We start from the raw sequence: 21,092 nt of genomic DNA, 5'->3' as shown, positions 1-21,092 counted from the left end.
GCGATACTAACGTTGTAGGAAAGCCTCACTTGCAGTTTTCTAAACTCTGCCTTAGAATGTTCCATCCCATTTTTTGGCTCACTTCTTTTTTTGGAGATTAGCATATGTTGGTATTGTTTCTGTTCTTCAGTCAGAGTTGGTGGTCCAAACCCGGGGGGGGGGGGGGGGGGGGGTTGATCTTTGAGTTCAGCTGTACAGAGTTGATTTCTCTACATATTAAGATCAGAAATAATGTGCCATGGGGTGATCTTTGAGTTCAGTTGCAGGCAGTCAATTTGTCCACATATTAAGATCAGAGATAATGTGCCATGGTGACCTGTGTATAACTGAAATTCAGAATGAACTCAATCTACCATGTGAGTGCCTGCGATACACTCAGGTTGCAGTTTCTCAAATACTGAATGTTTAGTCCCTTGAGACTCCATATTGGCTCAACTTGCAGTTTTCTGAACTCTATTTCAGAATGTTATACCCGATGTCTCGGCTCGCAATTTTTGGTGTTGCTTCTGTTCTTTGGTGACAGTTAGCTATCTGAATGGTTTAGCAAAGGATAGCTACATAGTATGGCAAAGTACATTTGGTATCCCGCTGAAGCTGAAAACATACAGAGCACCTGTAATTAGTTTTTGGTCGACGAATTTCAGCTAGATTATAGTGTTGCGGCTCTGAACTGTGGTGATTGTGTGTGAGTGGAATTTTAGCTAGGTCGCTGCCCTCGCGCCCTTCGCTGCGGGAGCCGGAGCCGCCCACCGCTCGAGCGGCTCAGCTTGCCCTGGCCTCCGCCCCGCCGCCCCGGTCCTATTCTGCCCCCACGCGATTCGATGATGAGGACGCTAGCGGAGAACCGCTGCTACAAATCCTCACGCTCGCCTCCACCAGTCACATGGTCTCCAGTCATCAAGACACCCCACCCTCCTCGACTGCTGCTGGTGCTGCCGACACCACTATTCTTCCTCTCGATCCGGTTCCGGCGAGGAACCCATCACCGCGCCGACCAGTCCAAGGAACTCACATCACCTCCATCAAGGTACTCACGCTTCTGCATTGTCAGTTCCGATGTCATTAATGGGCGACATCTACATGTTGTGTGTCTCACCTGCAGGAAAACAATGACCTATGTGATTACAAATGTGTGCTTGCTTCTTCATGAAGAGCCAAAAAAGGTACCAATTGGTCCTTCTATTTAAATAAATGATGCTGCATGTTTAAAATTATATGTTAATCCCATTATTTATTTTCAGTGCAAGAATATGCAGATAGAACCATAGAATATATATATACATTGTACATTACCGCGCACAGGCTTTCTCCCTGTTGCATATGCCTTTATAATAACTTGAGCTATCCATACTTGGATTAGCAACTAAATCTTAGATAATATGAAACTTGTTCTCACATGTCCATTTTCCATAATTCTTAGATGTCCATTCTAGATATTGAGCCTAGAAGCATGCACTTCATGTACATAATATCTAAGATTTATAGCATTCACTCATATCTCTGACCACAAGATACAATCACTAACTATATAGTACAATAAGATTTAATCTCTGAATAAAACCTCACCAAAGAATCTTCATACAGAAGTATAGACGTTGATGCAAATGTATGGAGCACGGTCACCAACAGATCCACACATTTGGTCAGTGATGAATCAATGCAACCTATTGGTACATTAGTTATTTCTCTTTCTTTCTCTGAACTACTCTTTCTCTTTCACAATTACAGTTCAGCACCTTCTATGAACTGCACCTTATATCATGTCGGATTGATAATTCCTTGTAGTGGGAGGGGAGGATATTCGATCTGAGTATGTCAGAGAGGAGGAGCAAGACGGAATTAATAAGGCAAGAATTGTTTCCCTTTTAGTTTGGATCTCTGTTGCTTCATGATGATATTATCTAACTGATGAAAAGGGAACATTGTACGTGACTGATGAAAGAGTTGTTTCGCCTCACCAGGCAAGAAACTTTTGACCCATCCCTGCAATGTATTTTCATAGTGCCCTTGTATAAGTAAATGGAAGGAATTCTAAATGATGAAGAGTGTCTTATTGCATTAGTTTTTTATATCTGCAGAGTGAGCACATGACTTTCTTCCCTGCCTTTACTTACTAATGAAAAATAAACATCAATGCATGTTATCTTTACTAAATTAATAACACTAAGTAGGAATTCAGAATAATAACATATTAATAACAACGGGTAGGAATTCTGAATAAAAATAGTGCATGAGAAATATGGCATGCACCTTAACATAGAAATGTTCTTTTTAATTGCTCATATGTTAATGTTGCAAATGTTCTTTTCTTGTTCTCTTAATAATGGTTTTAGACGGAGAGCTGCGCCCATGTTGTATGCCAACATTGGTCCTTAGATTAGTCAATTTTTGTTGCAGCATATGTTATCTATAGATTTTTTTAGAATGTCTATGAAGTTTCATCTGCAAGCTTTTGATCCTAATGGCTACATCCTTATAAGGTTATTTCTTGTTTGTAAGATGAATAGTACCTATGTCAAGACTCAAGACTCAAGAGAAGCAAGAGTGCATAGCAGTAGCAGTTGTTCAACCAAGGTAATCACTTGAACCGAATATTTCTAAATTATAATTAAAAGAGGACAGGTTCTTACAAATCTAACATATTCCTTTTGATTCTTGATCTTGTTTCATATATAGCTTAGACGTAGCATGTCATGTATGAATTTACTTCCACTGGGTGGAAGCATTTTATGCTCTTACCTTTGTGCTTTTAAGACTTTTCATTTTAGCTTTATTAGTCAGGACGTGCATTGCATGTACACGATTAACAGGTACAAAATGCCAAACTGGTAAAAGCGCATTTTATTATCAATTCAGTCCACATGGTTTGTGCAACATTTGCATGTAAGAGTAGATTTGCATGTGTTCTTATTTTTTATGGCTAATTAGCTAAACACAATTGCTACATAGTGGTTCCACTTGCTGACAACGGTGAGGTGCAATGGAGATTGCCCTAAGATACACAAATATATTGCTGAATTTAGCAAAGTTGTCTCGAGCTAACTCTTCTAACTTCTACAATAGCCAATATACATGGCATGTTGTTCTCCAGACAGAGATCAATTCATTTTTTACTGTCATTGTCTATTGCTTCCGAGATAAGCACATGCTGACTTTTATATTATCATTCTAGATGTATCTTGTGTTACAAGTTGTCAGATCATTGTTGATGCTGATACATCACTATGACTTTTGAAGATGCTCTTATCCCTTTTGTTTCAACATGTCTTCTTTGCTTTGAATTAATCTTGTGTGAATTCAAAGCCAACACAAAGTGCCATTTTTTTTTTGTTCTAACATGTCTTCTTTATACTCCCTCTGTAAAAGGCTTTTATATTTCTTTACGGAGGAAGTATTTGTAAAAGGCACATTACATATTTTTTAAATTTGATGTGACTAACTGAGCTTGCATAATTCAGTTCATCATAGATTATCCAATGTGACGTAGTAAAAGGCACATTACATATTTTTAAATTTGACGTGACTAACTGAGCTTGCATAATTCAGTTCATCATAGTTTATCAAATGTGACATAGACAATAGAATATAGATGGCTTAGAAGGGTTCTATGAGCAAGGATTTTCTTTGGGCGGAGACGCGCATTGCATGTGCAAGTTTACTAGTAATATAAAACAAAACAACTGACTGCAATAATCTGGTAGGAAAAAAGGAATTAGTCTCACATGTATACAATCATCATGCTTAATCCCACATGTGAAGAATGGGCGCGATGAAGCTCGCATTAGCCTCTAGTCATACAGGCACATAATTGCTAAATCTCAGTCGATTAAGACTTAAGCAAGTCTAAGTTGATACTATATTTATAATATCTTATGTGGAGATCCGTGAAAATTTTATCATTTTCATTTTTTTCTTTCAGTTTTGCTAAAGCACATCTAGATGTGCTATAACTATTGTACATATAAATCCTATGTCATTGATCTTATGTTAAGATCCGTGTATGATATTTTCTTTTTCTTTTTTCCCTTTCTCTCTATGCTTAATTCACTCACTTTGATGTGAATAACTAGAACACATCTAGATGTGCCCTAGACATACCCTTTTTCTTTACATGCTATGCCACACTTCTAGTCATAAGTCAAGGCTACTGAGGTAATGAGAGATCTACGTATCTGAGTCATTAAAATACTAGGCCTTGCCTGCAGCAGCGTGGAACATCCATCGCCGTGCAGTATCTGTTGCCCAATAAAGCATCACGGCCAGACTATGAGATCCGCCTCGCTCGCTGACGGTACCAGCAGCGGATGGCTGGGGTGGCGGCCATCGGCAAGGAGTGCGACAACAAGGCGGTGTTCGGCGAGACCGATGATGATGAAAAGGACATCACTGAGGCTGCACCCCGCAGCGACGACCACAAAGTCTGCATGTTCATGGGCGCCGCCGGCAGTGAGAAAGAGTAATGCATAGTAGGTCGCTGCTGCTCTGGTTCAAGAAGGCCACCGCTCCTTCTCTCCTGTCCAGAGGGAGTACTACCTATCTAAAAGCTTTTATTAGGTCATTAAGGGAGTAAGTACTACAGTGCCAACCGATTTGCGTGCTGATGCCCATTCATGAACGCCTAATTAGGTTACTGAAAAACAATACTCTCCTTCCATCCCTCTTTTGATCCCGCGTTAACTCAGTGCGCACTGCACTTTTTTACGCCGGCTAGAGGAAATCTCGTCGCTTAATTCATAGCCACGATTGACTTTGTCATTGTCTCTGGATTATCAAGTACTGCTAAACTAATTTACCCTCAAGGCGAAAGGCTAGGTGGCCTCTTACCGGCGCAACGGAAAGTAGTGTACGTGCCAAAGATGCTAATTGTAATCCGAAAATCCAAATCTGAGCCCGAGCTCATCTGCACCTGCGCTCACCAAAAAAATCAAAATAAATACTAAAAAAATTCCAAAAAAAATTGGGGTGGTGGACAATTTGATGCGTGAGGTGCGCCCCAATTTTCAAAACATTTGGACTTATGTGCAGCTCTCAGCAAAAAAGATAAATCGGAGGTCTGTAAAAATGTGTACTGTTCATATACTGTTTTGGTCTGATTTGTCTTTTTTGCTGAAAGCTGCACATAAGTCCTAATGTTTTGAAAATTGGGGCGCACCTCACGCATCAAATTGTCCACCACCTCAAATTTTTTCGGATTTTTTTGAATTTTTCTGAATTTTTTACAATTTTTTTTTTGAACGGGTGCAGATGCACCCGGGCACCGAAACGCCGCACTCATTATAATCCCCCTTCACATCACTGTCTTCCTTTGAAGCCTCATCTCTAGGCTCTAGCCACGAGCCAGTCTAGCTAGCTTATAGCAATAGCCATGCATTGTACTTCTACTATATTGGGCAAAATTAACAAATTTGATCTATGAACAAAATCAAATCACATAATAAACTGCCCATGAAACTATTTCACGCGGTTGATCTTTTTGTATGATGCCCGACACGAAGGCGTCACACTACACTGTGCAACGCCTCACAGATAGACGCTACACGCCTGGCCAGCGTCGCACCCGTGTGATCTGAAAATTACTAAGTCAGTGTGCAGCGCCTGAGAGCTAGGCGCCACACTATACAGTGTAGCGCCTAGCTTCTAGGCATTGCACTAGTGGTTGCTTCATTTTGTAGTGCAATCACTAGTGCCGCGCCTGAGAGCTAGACGCCATACTATACAGTGCAGCGCCTAACTCTTAGGCTCTGCACAATGACTTAGCAATTTTTAGATAGTCTGGGGTGCAACGCTGGCCAGGCGTGTAGCACCTATCTGTGAGGCGTTGCACAATGTAGTGTGGCGCCTTCGTGTCGGGCGTCACACAAAAAGGTCAGCCGTGTGAAATAGTTTCACGGGCAGTTTATTCTGTGATTTGAATTCATCCACAAGTCAAATTTGTTAAATTTGCCACTATATTGCATGCATGCCACAAGATTGCGGGGTACGAAAAAGTATAGCATAGTGATCTACTGGGCTTGCGTGATGGATGCTATCAGCATCGCACCCGTGTGATCCGAAAATTACTAAGTCAGTGTGCAGCGCCTGAGAGCTAGGCGCCACACTATACAGTGTAGCGCCTAGCTTCTAGACATTGCACTAGTGATTGCTTCATTTTGTAGTGCAATCACTAGTGCCGCGCCTGAGAGCTAGACGCCACACTATACAGTGCAGCGCCTAACTCTTAGGCTCTACACAATGACTTAAACAATTTTTAGACAGTCCGGGATGCAACGCTGGCCAAGCGTGTAGCACCTATCTGTGAGGCGTTGCACAGTGTAGTGTGGCGCCTTCGTGTCAGGCGTCACACAAAAAGGTCAGCCGTGTGAAATAATTTCACGGGCAATTTATTCTATGATTTGATTTCGTCCACAAGTCAAATTTATTAAATTTGCCACTATATTGCATGCATGCCACGAGGTTGCGGGGTACGAAAAAGTATAACATAGTGATCTACTGGGCTTGCGTGATGGATGCTATCAATGGCGTTTCATGTCGATCGCTTGGTTTGATTAGCCTGATCAGCGGTTTCAAACGGCCGTTGGATGCCGACGCCTTGGCCGTCGAGTGTATAAATAGGCTATTGCTCAGGCTTTGCAAAATCATCCTTCCACTGAGCAGCGAGTTGGGTAGCCAACTAGTGATGAAGAGCACTGAGCTTGCAGAGCAACCAAGCATGGAGAAGCTCTCCGTGGCGGCCACCATCTTCTGCGCCGTTGTCCTTGCGGCTCTGGCGGCGTCCGGCGGCGAGGCGTCTATCGTGGAGCACACCTTTGTCGTGAGTATAATATATCTATTTGTTGACGTATAATGTGCTGCCTAGTCTTTTCCATAAGATCAGTCTTTTGGCTGTATTGGCTAGAGCATGCATTTATACATGGTATCGGAGCTTTCGGTTCACTTTTAGGCCTGAGGAAGCCATACGTGAAGAGAAGTGTTGACGTATTCATGCTCCAGCCAACTCATTCAAAAGTCCGAACTGAACTAAAGACCTCTTGGCTCGGATACCATATTGAATTCATGTACTGACCAGTTGCTCCAAAAGTCTAAAGTGATGGAGGGATGGCAATATATTTCAACACTATCTATCTGGTTAATTATGACATGTTGTTGATCACTTCATGGTAGGTTTAACTTTGGCATATATTGTCCGTAGTTGTAGAATGATTCGTTTAACTTTGGGAGGTCGTGAAGACAGTTATCTTGCTTTGGGCTCGCTAAAATCTTAGGCTTACTACGTTGGATAGAGTATATACGGTATAGCTTTGCTACTCCTATCTATAGCTTTCTTTTTGCGATTCCTTTATAACCTCTTGATTAGTTACTAGCAAAAGTGTCCGTGCGTTGTAACGGGTAAAAAAATATCATAAAATTTATAGACCCCAAATAAAATAATTCAAGTCCAAGCAAATTACACAAATATGTCATCAGTTTTACAGATTGATAATTAAGAATAAATGATGCAAGAGAGCAAATAACACGAGACATCAAATTTATGACAAAAAAGAAATAGATCAAAGATTTTTAATGATGTTGGTAGTGAATCCCCTAGGGGTCCGTGCTTTGCAACGGGAGACACTAAAAAGACATGCTAGCCAAATAAGTATGATTTAATATCCGGACATATGAGTGTCGTCTATTTTAACACGGTGGCTCGCCATGTTGCCACACAATATCCACGTGATCATAATGCACGTGGTAAATCCCTAGGCAATGAGCTTATCCCTGCACGACACACATGCCATTGTCTCGCGCAAGGAAATATTTAAATATTTTAAAACAAATCTCATCGACCACGAACTACTCTCAATGTCTAGACATATAAAGACTTTCCAAAAAGTAATCAAATCCTAGACATAAAATACTTCTGAATCGGCGAACAGTTTTTCGAATCGACAAACATCTTTTATAAATTAGGACATCTTAAAAAAATCACGAACATTTGTTTTGTTTAGAGAAACATTTATTGAAATGCATGAATAGATTTTGAATTCATGAATATTTTTTTGACTCAGCTAACATTTTTTCAATTGATGACTTTTTAAAATTAGGGGATGAATTTTAAATTTTGCAAAAGACATTTGATTTTTTTGAATATTTTTTAAAATTTCATGGACATTTTTTCCAGATTCACAAATATGTTTTGAATACACAATCATTTTTTTAAAAATCATGAACATGATTTTACTTCCTGGCATATTTTTCCAGATTGTGATTTTTTATAATTTGCGAACAGTTTCGTAAAATCACCAACATTTTCTGAAACAGCGAAAATTTTATGATTTCCCAAAGTTTTTTTAATTCACTCACATTATATAATTTCTCTAAAATTCTGTTATAACTGGAAACTTTTCATAATTTGAAATTGTCAAATTAATTTAAGGAAGAAAAAACTGAAACAGAAATGAGAAAAGAAAAGAAAAGACAATGAAAAAAAAGAAACAGGAGCGTCACACCCGGTAGGCCGGTCCATGAAGGAGGTGCCTAAGAAAAAGGAGGCAAAAAATGACTATTGCAAGATTCGAATCCTGGTTTGCAGGGTGGAAGGAACAGCCTGTAGCAACCAAGCTAGTAGTGCGCCTGTGTTGTACATAGGGCATCAGAGGTATAAAGCCACTTTTCACGGCGGCGCCTTTGGATATAAAAGCCGAATCGTTTTCTTAACTTACGGGTGGCATAGCGGGTAATTTATAGCTAATTCGGGGGCAATTATTTGGACGGACGACCAAAAACACTATTTGCTTTATATTATTATATATATACTAGCAAATATGCCCGTGCGTTGCAATGGGAGACAAAAAATTATGGCTAACCAAATAAGTATGACTCAATATCCTGATATATGAGCGTACTCTATTTTAACATAGTGGCTCATCATGTTGCCATTTTTTTACCCTAGCCGATGATGGCCGCGATGTCCACGTGATCACAATGCATTCGACGCGGTAAATCCCAAGGCTATGAGTTCGCCGGTGCATGCCACACGTGTCATTTTGTTGCGCAAGGAAACGTTTAAAACTTTAAAAACCTACCTCATTGACCACGAAATACTCCCAACGCCAAGACATATAAAGACTTTCGAAAAACTAATCAAATCCTAGACATAAAATACTTTTGAATCAATGAACAATTTTTCGAATAGACAAACAATTTTTTTTTGAAATTTTTGATTTTCTCAAAAAAATGATAAAGATTAGTTTTCTTTACAAAAGAATTTAAATGTATGAACCGGTTTCGAATTCATTAACAATTTTTGACCCAACAAACATTTTTAGAACCGATGATTTTTTTTTTAAATTATGGAACAAATATTTATTTTTATTTTTGTGAACATTTTCTAAAATGTCATGAACATTTTTTTCAGATTCCCGAATATGTTTTGAATACACGGTCATTTTTTTAAAATCATGAACATGATTTTATTTGCCGACCATTTTTTCTAAATCATGATTTATTTATAATTTTGCGAACAGTTTTGCAAAACCACCAACATTTTTTTAATCTGCAAAATTTTTATGATTTTCTAAATATTTTTGAATCCACATATATTTTATGATTTCTCAAAGATTTTTTTTTTGAAAAAGCGCGACTTTTAAAATATTCAAATCCCAAATTAATTTAAAGAGAAAAGAAGAAAGAAAACAGAATGAGAAAAAAAAAGTAAAATGAATAAAAAACAGGGAAGTGAAGTCCCACACATGCGTGAGAAAAGAAAGATAAAAATTAAAATTGCAAAACGGGGGATCGAACCTTGGTCTGGTCGATAGAGGAGCGATCGGCCAACCACCCTGGTGCGCCTCATCCTATTACATGTACTCGTCGCACGTCTATAAAACAATGAACGGGGCGGCGATATTTGGTCCGAATATTTGAATCGTTTTTTCACTTATGGGTGGCATTGGTGGGTAATTTTTACTAATTTGGAGGGTAATTTTAATGACGGACGACCAGAAGCAATAGCCGCTTTATTAGTAGGTAAAGATAAAGATATATATAGGGTAGAGGTAGATGAGATCTCATTAGTTGACTAATGACCACTCAGTTAGTAGTTGATTAATGATGTTCAGGTGCACGAGATGAACCACTATTGATCAATCAATTATTTGATTATAATGACGTTCAGGTCCACAAGATGAACCAGACACACCTGTGCAAACACGACCAAGATTTATGTGGTGAACGGGCAGCTCCCGTGCCCCACAATCGACGTCACCGACGGCGACACGGTTGTTGTCCATGTTGTGAACCGTCTCCCTCACGGGCTCACCATCCACTGGCATGGCGTCCGGCAGATCAGGAGCTGCTGGTCTGATGGCGCCGGCTTCGTCACCGAGTGCCCCATCCCTCCCGGTGGCGAGCACATGTACCGCTTCAACGTCACCGGCCAGGTTGGTACCGCTTCAATGTCACCGGCCAGGCTGGCACGTTGTGGTGGCACGCCCACGTCACCTGCCTTCGTGCCACAGTCGCCGACGCCTTCATCATCCGCCCCAAAGGCGGGAGGTACCCATTCTCGACGCCCGCCAAAGACGTCCCCATCATTATCAGCGAGTGGTGGGAGCTCGACCTCGTCGAGCTCGTTAAGAGGATGCACAACGATAACTTCGCCGACAACCCGCTGTCGACGACCATCGATGGTAAGCTCGGCGACCTCACGAACTGCTCCGGCAAGCCGGAGGAGAGCTTCGTCCTTGACGTGGTGCGTGGGGAGACATACTGCTGCGGATCGTGAACACGGCCCTTTTTTCAGAGTACTACTTCAAGGTCGCCGGGCACACGTTCACGGTGGTGGGAGCCGACGGGTACTACCTGACGCCGTACAAGACGGACATGGTGACCGTCGCGCCAGGGGAGGCCATCGACGTGCTCATGGCCGCCGAGGCCCGCCCGCGCACTAGCATATGGTTGCGCTCGTGAACCAGCCGCCAGAGCCTGACCCGCAGATCCCTGGGTTCGACTCCCGCGACCTTGTCTGCTATGCCGGATCCTCCCACAACAACAATGGGTTGCTGGTGCCTACTCCGCTCATGCCCAGCCAGCACAACACCATGCCATCCTACTACTTCCACCACAACCTCACTGGCCTTGCCCGGCCAGACCGCCACAGCGTTCCCATGCACGTCGATGAGCGCCTCTAATTCACGCCTGGCCTCGGCTCCATCTGCCGCAACGGCACGAAGACGTGCCAGCGCCGGCGGAGTCACGAGACCATTGTGGTGGCCACCATGAACAATGTATCCTTCCGCCACCCGACCAACACGTCCCTCCTCGAGAGGTACTATGACGGCCGGATAAGTGGCCTGTACACAGAGGACCTCCCCGACAATCCGCCGCACCCGTACAACTACACCGGCCGCGCCCTGATCCCGCCGAGCCCACTGGAGGAGCCGCTGGAGCCGACGTTCAAGGCGGCCAAGCTACGGAGATTCCGGTACAACACCTCGATGGAGATCATCTTCCAGAGCACAGCGCTGCTACAGAGCGACTCAAACCCCATGCACCTCCATGGCTACGACTTCTTCGTCCTCGCTATGGGGATCAGCAACTACGACTCCAAACCAGACCCCAAGAAGTTCAACTATCACAATCCACAGCTGAGGAACACGGTGCAGGTGCCCAGGACCGGCTAGGCTGTTGTGCATTTCGTCACCGACAACCCCGGAATGTGGTACCTCCAGATCCATTTTGAGTTGCACATCATCATGGGCATGGCGACGACGTTCATCGTGGAGAACGGGCTGACGCCGGAGACTAGCCTTCCCCCGCCGCCACCAGAATTCAAGAGGTGTGACTCTAATGGCTTAACTCAGCCATAGAGCTAATTAATCTGGATAAGGACTAAGGATGTACTCCCTCCGTAAACTAATATAAGAGCGTTTAGAATACTAAAATAGTGATCTAAATGCTCTTATATTAGTTTACAGAGGGAGTCACTGCTCAAGATATCTTCCAATATTCTGATAAATCGGCCGATTTATCGCTTATCGTTGTCTGGCCGATAAGATAAATCGATCGATAAATCAGCCGATATGGCGATAAATTGGCAGATATGCCGATAAACTTGCCGATTTACTCCTTATCATGGGTCGACCGATAAGTTCCCGATAAGCGATATCCCCAACATTGGAGGGAGTACTTGTGAAAGTTGGGTCATGAACTTTTATGATAATTAGTACAGTACAAAATAAGAGCAAATAATGATGCAAGTGGATTCTTCATTGTATCGACAGATGATTCTTACTGTAAAGAGATCTCTACTGTAAAAGATAGATCATTTTTTGATTTTATTTCCAAATTGTAATATTATTGTGTGAACTACATCAAGCTAAAAGTCGGTCCAGTAGAATTCAGTTTGTTAAGTGAAAAGTAATGGACTTATGAATCATTGTTTTTTACTATTGCTGATGATGCATATGCCTTGTAGAACTTCTCCGCTGTCTCAAATCCTTCAAATGTCAGACTTACTTTAGGCTTCATATTATCATAACATTCAGGTCTAAAAGACGAACACTACAACATAAAGAATAAAATCGTGATAACCACATTCAGATCACTAAATTGATTGGGATCAATCGTAAGGTGCAAACTCATCAAACTCACAACTAGAGGTATGGCTACATTCTCTTTCGGTGTGCCAAACTATCCAACGTTCATATGTATTTGCATGTAATTAGTTGGCTCCATATGACTGCAAATGCATCTATAGGATCAAGCTTTCACACGTGGCAATGACACATGTTTTAATATACCAAGGACTGGACTTTTTTTGGTTGTGCCTCGTGAAACTTGTGATGTTGTAGTGTTGCTGATTGCTACTGATCCCGTGGTTGTTCATTCAAGCAACCGGATGATCTAGCGTATAAGAGCTCCTTAGACTGCTATCAGGACATTATGCATGCGTCGGTGAACGTTGAGATCATGTTAATTGGGACGATCAACACTTGCATGGGCAGGCGCTTGCCAGTGGATGCCGTCATGCTAACCAGAGAGTAGAGGGGAACGGAGGTTCGAGCTAGGGTTCCACACCACCATTGGAGAGAGGAGTACCAAAAATAGTCAATTACACGCAAGATGCAGTCGAACGACTAGAGTTGTTATTGGAAAGTAAAATTGTTGGTATAGGCATGTCAATGAAAAATTACTGCAAATTAAGCTAAAGCAAAGGATTTAGATCGAGGGCCTGAGAAAAGAGGGATGCAGAGATACACGTAGGCATCGGATTCACAAGATATGTTCCCTATAACAATCTGAGTAGGCGCATCTGATAGACGCGACCCACTTGTAGAAAAGGGGGCAAAGGTCCAGGCCGGGTCAGCCCATTAGTCCCGGTTCAGTCCAGAACCGGGACCAATGGGGGCATTGGACCCGGTTCGTGAGCCCAGGGGGCCGGCCGGGCCACGTGGGCCATTGGTCCCTGTTCGTCTGGACATTTTGGTCCCGGTTGGTGGGACGAACCTGTTGGGGAACGTTGCAGAAAACAAAAATTTTCCTACGGTTTCACCAAGATCCATCTATGAGTTCATCTAGCAACAAGTGATCGGATTGCATCTACATACCTTTGTAGATCACGCGCGGAAGCGTTCAAAGAATGGGGATGAGGAAGTCGTCCTCGACGTGATCCAAATCACCGGAGATCCTAACACCGAACGGACGGCACCTCCGCGTTCAGCACACGTACGGTCAGCGTGACGTCTCCTCCTTCTTGATCCAGCAAGGGGGAAGGAGAGATTGAGGAAGATGGCTCCAGCAGCAGCACGACGGCGTGGTGGTGGTGGAGCTGCAGTACTCCGGCAGGGCTTCGCCAAGCTCTATGGAGGAGGAGGAGGTGTTGGAGAGGGAGAGGGAGGCACCAAAGGCGTGGTCTCGAGGCCCTTCCTCCCCCCACTATATATAGGGGGGCCTAGGGGGGGGCGCCGGCCCTAGGAGATGCAATCTCCTAGGGGGGCAGCGGCCAAGGGGAGGGGGCTTGCCCCCCAAGCAAGGGGGGCGCCCCCCTCAGGGTTTCCCCCACCCTAGGCGCATGGGCCCTAGGGGGAAGTGGCGCCCCAGCCCACTTTGGGCTGGATCCCTTCCCCATACAGCCCATAAGGCCCTCCGAGAGAGGTGGCCCCTCCCGGTGGACCCCCGGAACCCCTCCGGTGGCCCCGGTACAATACCGATATGCCCCCGAACCTTTTCGGCGACCGTATGACAACTTCCCATATATAAATCTTTACCTCCGGACCATTTCGGAACTCCTCGTGACGTCCGGGATCTCATCCGGGACTCCGAACAACATTCGGTAATCACATACAAGTCTTCCTTACAACCCTAGCGTCACCGAACCTTAAGTGTGTAGACCCTACGGGTTCGGGAGACATGCAGACATGACCGAGAAGGCTCTCCAGTCAATAACCAACAGCGGGATCTGGATACCCATGTTGGCTCCCACATGCTCCTCGATGATCTCATCGGATGAACCACGATGTCGAGGATTCAAGCAACCCCATATACAATTCCCTTTGTCAATCGGTACGTTACTTGCCCGAGATTCGATCGTCGGTATCCCAATACCTCGTTCAATCTCATTACCGGCAAGTCACTTTACTCGTACCGTAATGCATGATCCCGTGACCAGACACTTGGTCACTTTGAGCTCATTGTGATGATGCATTACCGAGTGGGCCCAGAGATACCTCTCCGTCATACGGAGTGACAAATCCCAGTCTTGATCCGTGTCAACCCAACAGACACTTTCGGAGATACCCGTAGTATACCTTTATAGTCACCCAGTTACGTTGTGACGTTTGGTACACCCAAAGCACTCCTACGGTATCCGGGAGTTACATGATCTCATGGTCTAAGGAAAAGATACTTGACATTGGAAAACTCTAGCAAACGAACTATACAATCTTGTGCTATGTTTAGGATTGGGTCTTGTCCATCACATCATTCTCCTAATGATGTGATCTCATTATCAATGACATCCAAAGTCCATAGTCAGGAAACCATGACTATCTGTTGATCAACGAGCTAGTCAACTAGAGGCTTACTAGGGACATGTTGGTGTCTAAGTATTCACACATGTATTACGATTTCCGGATAACACAATTATAGCATGAATAAAAGACAATTATCATGAACAAGGAAATATAATGATAATCCTTTTATTATTGCCTCTAGGGCATATTTCCAACAGTCTCCCACTTGCACTAGAGTCAATAATCTAGTTACATTGTAATGAATCGAACACCCATGGAATTCTGGTGTTGATCATGTTTTGCTCTAGGGAGAGGTTTAGTCAACGGATCTGCGACATTCAGATCTGTATGTACTTTACAAATTTCTATGTCTCCATCTTGAACATTTTCACAAATGGAGTTGAAGCGACGCTTGATGTGCCTTGTCTTCTTGTGAAACCTGGGCTCCTTGGCAAGTGCAATAGCTCCAGTGTTGTCACAGAAGAGTTTGATCGGCCTCGGCGCATTGGGTATGACTCCTAGGTCGGTGATGAACTCCTTCACCCAAATTGCTTCATGCGCTGCCTCCGAGGCTGCCATGTACTCCGCTTCACATGTAGATCCCGCCACGATGCTCTGCTTGCAACTGCACCAGCTTACTGCCCCACCATTCAAAATATACACGTATCCGGTTTGTGACTTAGAGTCATCCAGATCTGTGTCGAAGCTAGCGTCGATGTAACCCTTTACAACGAGCTCTTCGTCACCTCGTCACCTCCATAAACGAGAAACATTTCCTTAGTCCTTTTCAGGTACTCCAGGATATTCTTGACCGTTGTCCAGTGTTCCTTGCCGGGATTACTTTGGTACCTACCTACCAAACTTACGGCAAGGTTTACATCAGGTCTAGTACACAGCATGGCATACATAATGGAACCTATGGCTGAGGCATAGGGGATGACACTCATCTCTTCTATATCTTCTGCCGTGGTCGGACATTGAGCTGAGCTCAATTTTGTACCTTGCAACACAGGCAAGAACCCTTTCTTAGACTGATCCATATTGAACTTCTTCAATATCTTATCAAGGTATGTGCTTTGCGAAATACCTATGAGGCGTCTTGATCTATCTCTGTAGATCTTGATGCCTAATATATAAGCAGCTTCTCCAAGGTCCTTCATTGAAAAACTCTTATTCAAGTAGGCCTTAATGCTGTCCAAAAGCTCTATATCATTTCCCATCAAAAGTATGTCATCTACATATAGTATGAGAAATGGTATAGAGCTCCCACTCACTTTCTTGTAAACGCAGGCTTCTCCATAAGTCTGCATAAATCCAAACGCTTTGATCATCTCATCAAAGCGAATGTTCCAACTCCGAGATGCTTGCACCAGCCCATAAATCGAGCGTTGGAGCTTGCACACCTTGTCAGCATTCTTAGGATCGACAAAAACCTTCAAACTGCATCATATACAATTCTTCCTTAAGGAAACCATTAAGGAATGCTGTTTTGACGTCCATTTTCCATATCTCATAATCATAGAATGCGGCAATTGCTAACATGATTCGGACGGACTTCAGCTTCGCTACCGGTGAGAAAGTCTCATCGTAGTCAACCCCTTGAACTTGTCGATAACCCTTAGCGACAAGCCGAGCTTTATAGATGGTCACATTACCATCCGCGTCTATCTTCTTCTTAAAGATCCATTTATTTTCTATGGCTCGCTGCTCAACGGGCAAGTCAGTCAAAGTCCATACTTCGTTTTCATACATGGATCCTATCTCGGATTTCGTGGCTTCCAGCCATTTGTCGGAATTCGGGCCCGCCATCGCTTCTTCATAGTTCGAAGGTTCACCATTGTCTAACAACATGATTTCCAAGACAGGGTTGCCGTACCGCTCTGGTGCGGAACGTGTCCTTGTGGACCTACGAAGTTCAGTAGCAACTTGATATGAAGTTTCATGATCATCATCATTAACTTCCTCTCTAGTCGGTGCAGGCACCTCAGGAACATTTTCTTGAGTTGCGCCATTTTCTGGTTCAAGAGGTAATACTTCATCAAGTTCTACTTTTCTCCCACTTATTTCTTTCGAGAGAAACTCCTTCTCTACAAAGGATCCATTCTTGGCAACAAAGATCTTGCCTTCGGATCTGAGGTAGAAGGTATACCCAATAGTTTCTTTAGGGTATCCTATGAAGACGCATTTTTCTGACTTGGGTTCGAGCTTTTCAGGTTGAAGTTTCTTGACATAAGCATCGCATCCCCAAACTTTTAGAAACGACAGCTTAGGTTTCTTCCCAAACCATAATTCATACGGTGTCGTCTCAACGGATTTTGACGGAGCCCTATTTAAAGTGAATGCGGCAGTCTCTAAAGCATAGCCCCAAAAAGATAGCGGTAAATCGGTAAGAGACATCATAGATCGCACCATATCTAATAGAGTGCGATTACGACGTTCGGACACCCCATTACGCTGAGGTGTTCCAGGCGGCATGAGTTGTGAAACTATTCCACATTTTCTTAAGTGTGTGCCAAATTCGTGACTCAAGTATTCTCCTCCACGATCTGATCGCAGGAACTTGATTTTCTTGTCACGTTGATTCTCAACCTCACTCTGAAATTCCTTGAACCTTTCAAAGGTCTCAGACTTGTGTTTCATCAAGTAGACATACCCATATCTACTCAAGTCATCAGTGAGGGTGAGAACATAACGATAACCACCGCGAGCCTCAACACTCATTGGACCGCACACATCAGTATGTATGATTTCCAATAAGTTGGTTGCTCGCTCCATTGTTCCTGAGAACGGAGTCTTGGTCATTTTACCCATGAGGCATGGTTCGCACGTGTCAAATGATTCGTAATCAAGAGACTCTAAAAGTCCATCTGCATGGAGCTTCTTCATGCGTTTGACACCTATGTGACCAAGGCGGCAGTGCCACAAGTATGTGGGACTATCATTATCAACCTTACATCTTTTGGTACTCACACTATGAATATGTGTAGCATTACGCTCGAGATTCATTAAGAATAAACCATTCACCATCGGAGCATGACCATAAAACATATCTCTCATATAAATAGAACAACCATTATTCTCGGATTTAAATGAGTAGCCATCTCGAATCAAACGAGATCCTGATACAATGTTCATGCTCAAAGCTGGCACTAAATAACAATTATTGAGGTTTAAAACTAATCCCGTAGGTAAATGTAGAGGTAGTGTGCCGACGGCGATCACATCGACCTTGGAACCATTCCCGACGCGCATCGTCACCTCGTCCTTCGCCAGTCTCCGCTTATTATGCAGCTCCTGTTTTGAGTTACAAATGTGAGCAACCGCACCGGTATCAAATACCCAGGAGCTACTACGAGTACTGGTAAGGTACACATCAATTACATGTATATCACATATACCTTTAGTGTTGCCGGCCTTCTTATCTGCTAAGTATTTGGGGCAGTTTCGCTTCCAGCGACCACTTCCCTTGCAATAAAAGCACTCAGTCTCGGGCTTGGGTCCATTCTTTGGCTTCTTCCCGGCAGCTTGTTTGCCGGGCGCGGCAACTCCCTTGCCGTCCTTCTTGAAGGTTTTCTTACCCTTGCCTTTCTTGAACTTAGTGGTTTTATTCACCATCAACACTTGATGTTCCTTTTTGACTTCTACCTCTGCTGATTTCAGCATTGCAAATACTTTAGGAATGGTCTTTTCCATCCCCTGCATATTGAAGTTCATCACAAAGCTCTTGTAGCTCGGTGGAAGCGACTGAAGGATTCTGTCAATGACCGCGTCATCCGGGAGATTAACTCCCAGCTGAGTCAAGCGGTTATGTAACCCAGACATAGTGAGTATGTGCTCACTGACAGAACTGTTTTCCTCCATCTTACAGCTAAAGAATTTGTCGGAGACTTCATATCTCTCGACCCGGGCATGAGCTTGAAAAACCATTTTCAGCTCTTCGAACATCTCATATGCTCCGTGTCTCTCAAAACGCTTTTGGAGCCCCGGTTCTAAGCTGTAAAGCATGCCGCACTGAACGAGGGAGTAATCATCGGTACGTGTCTGCCAAGCATTCATAACGTCTTGTTCTGCAGGGAGAACAGGTGCGTCACCTAGCGGTGCTTGTAGGACATAATCTTTCTTGGCAGCTATGAGGATGATCCTCAGGTTTCGGACCCAGTCCGTATAGTTGCTGCCATCGTCTTTCAACTTGGTTTTCTCTAGGAACGCGTTGAAGTTGAGGACAACATTGGCCATTTGATCTACAAGACATGTTTCAAAGATTTTAGACTAAGTTCATGATAATTAAGTTCATCTAAATCAAATTATTCAATGAACTCCCACTTAGATAGACATCCCTCCAGTCATCTAAGTATAACATGATCCGAGTTAACTAGGCCGTGTCCGATCATCACGTGAGACGGACTAGCCAACATCGGTGAACATCTTCATGTTGATCGTATCTTCTATACGACTCATGCTCGACCTTTTGGTCTTCTGTGTTCCGAGGCCATGTCTGTACATGCTAGGCTCGTCAAGTCAACCTAAGTGTTTGCATGTGTAAATCTGTCTTACACCCGTTGTATGTGAACGTTAGAATCTATCACACCCGATCATCACGTGGTGCTTCGAAACAATGAACTGTCGCAACGGTGCACAGTTAGGGGGAACAATTTCTTGAAATTATTATGAGGGATCATCTTATTTACTACCGTCGTTCTAAGTAAACAAGATGCAAAAACATGATAAACATCACATGCAATCAAATAATAATAGTGACATGATATGGCCAATATCACATAGCTCCTTTGATCTCCATCTTGGGGCTCCATGATCATCTTGTCACCGGCATGACACCATGATCTCCATCATCGTGTCTCCATGAAGTTGCTCGCCAACTATTACTTCTACTACTATGGCTAACATGTTTAGCAATAAAGTAAAGTAATTTACATGGCGTTTCTCAATGACACGCAGGTCATACAAAAAATAAAGACAACTCTATGGCTCCTGCCGGTTGTCATACTCATCGACATGCAAGTCGTGATTCCTATTACAATAGCATGAACATCTCATACATCACATATATATCATTCATCATTCATCACAACTTTGGCCATATCATATCACAAAGCACTTGCTGCAAAAACAAGTTAGACGTCCTCTAATTGTTGTTGCAAGTTTTACGTGGCTGCAAGAGGGTTCTAGCAAGAACGTTTTCTTACCTACGTGAAAGCCACAACGTGATTTTTCAACTTCTATTTACCCTTCATAAGGACCCTTTTCATCGAATCCGCTCCAACTAAAGTGGGAGAGATAGACACCCGCCAGCCACCTTATGCAACTAGTGCATGTCAGTCGGTGGAACCGGTCTCACGTAAGCGTACGTGTAAGGTTGGTCCGGGCCGCTTCATCCCACAATACCGTTGAAGCAAGATAAGACTAGTAGCGGCAAGAAAGTTGACAACATCTACGCCCACAACAAATTGTGTTCTACTCGTGCATAGAGAACTACACATAGACCTAGCTCATGATGCCACTGTTGGGGAACGTTGCAGAAAACAAAAATTTTCCTACGGTTTCACCAAGATCCATCTATGAGTTCATCTAGCAATGAGTGATCGGATTGCATCTACATACCTTTGTAGATCACGCGCGGAAGCGTTCAAAGAACGGGGATGAGGAAGTCGTACTCGACGTGATCCAAATCACCGGAGATCCTAGAACCGAACGGACGGCACCTCCGCGTTCAACACACGTACGGTCAGCGTGACGTCTCCTCCTTCTTGATCCAGCAAGGGGGAAGGAGAGATTGAGGAAGATGGCTCCAGCAGCAGCACGACGGCGTGGGGGTGGTGGAGCTGTAGTACTCCGGCAGGGCTTCGCCAAGCTCTATGGAGGAGGAGGAGGTGTTGGAGAGGGAGAGGGAGGCACCAAAGGCGTGGTCTCGAGGCCCTTCCTCCCCCACTATATATAGGGGGGCCTAGGGGGGGGGCGCCGGCCCTAGGAGATGCAATCTCCTAGGGGGGCGGCGGCCAAGGGAGGGGGCTTGCCCCCCAAGCAAGGGGGGCGCCCCCCTCAGGGTTTCCCCCACCCTAGGCACATGGGCCCTAGGGGGAA

General features: G+C 43.8%; 1 long non-coding RNA gene and 1 pseudogene across 1 annotated transcript; both read left to right on the top strand.

Annotated features, from left to right (window-relative positions):
* The first annotated feature begins 184 nt into the window (after positions 1–184).
* LOC123039545 (uncharacterized) lies at positions 185–1,671 on the top strand. Its single transcript, XR_006417953.1, has 3 exons — positions 185–1,027; positions 1,103–1,163; positions 1,585–1,671. It is a non-coding gene; the product is annotated as an uncharacterized lncRNA (long non-coding RNA).
* Positions 1,672–6,709: 5,038 nt separating this feature from the next.
* LOC123104986 (laccase-19-like) lies at positions 6,710–11,849 on the top strand (annotated as a pseudogene).
* Positions 11,850–21,092: the final 9,243 nt, after the last annotated feature.

Source organism: Triticum aestivum, chromosome 1A, assembly GCF_018294505.1.
Source record: "Triticum aestivum cultivar Chinese Spring chromosome 1A, IWGSC CS RefSeq v2.1, whole genome shotgun sequence".
In the NCBI taxonomy this organism is placed as follows: Eukaryota; Viridiplantae; Streptophyta; class Magnoliopsida; order Poales; family Poaceae; genus Triticum; species Triticum aestivum.
The sequence above is the reverse complement of the archived record's forward strand: the minus strand, read 5'-3'. Positions and strand labels throughout refer to the sequence as shown.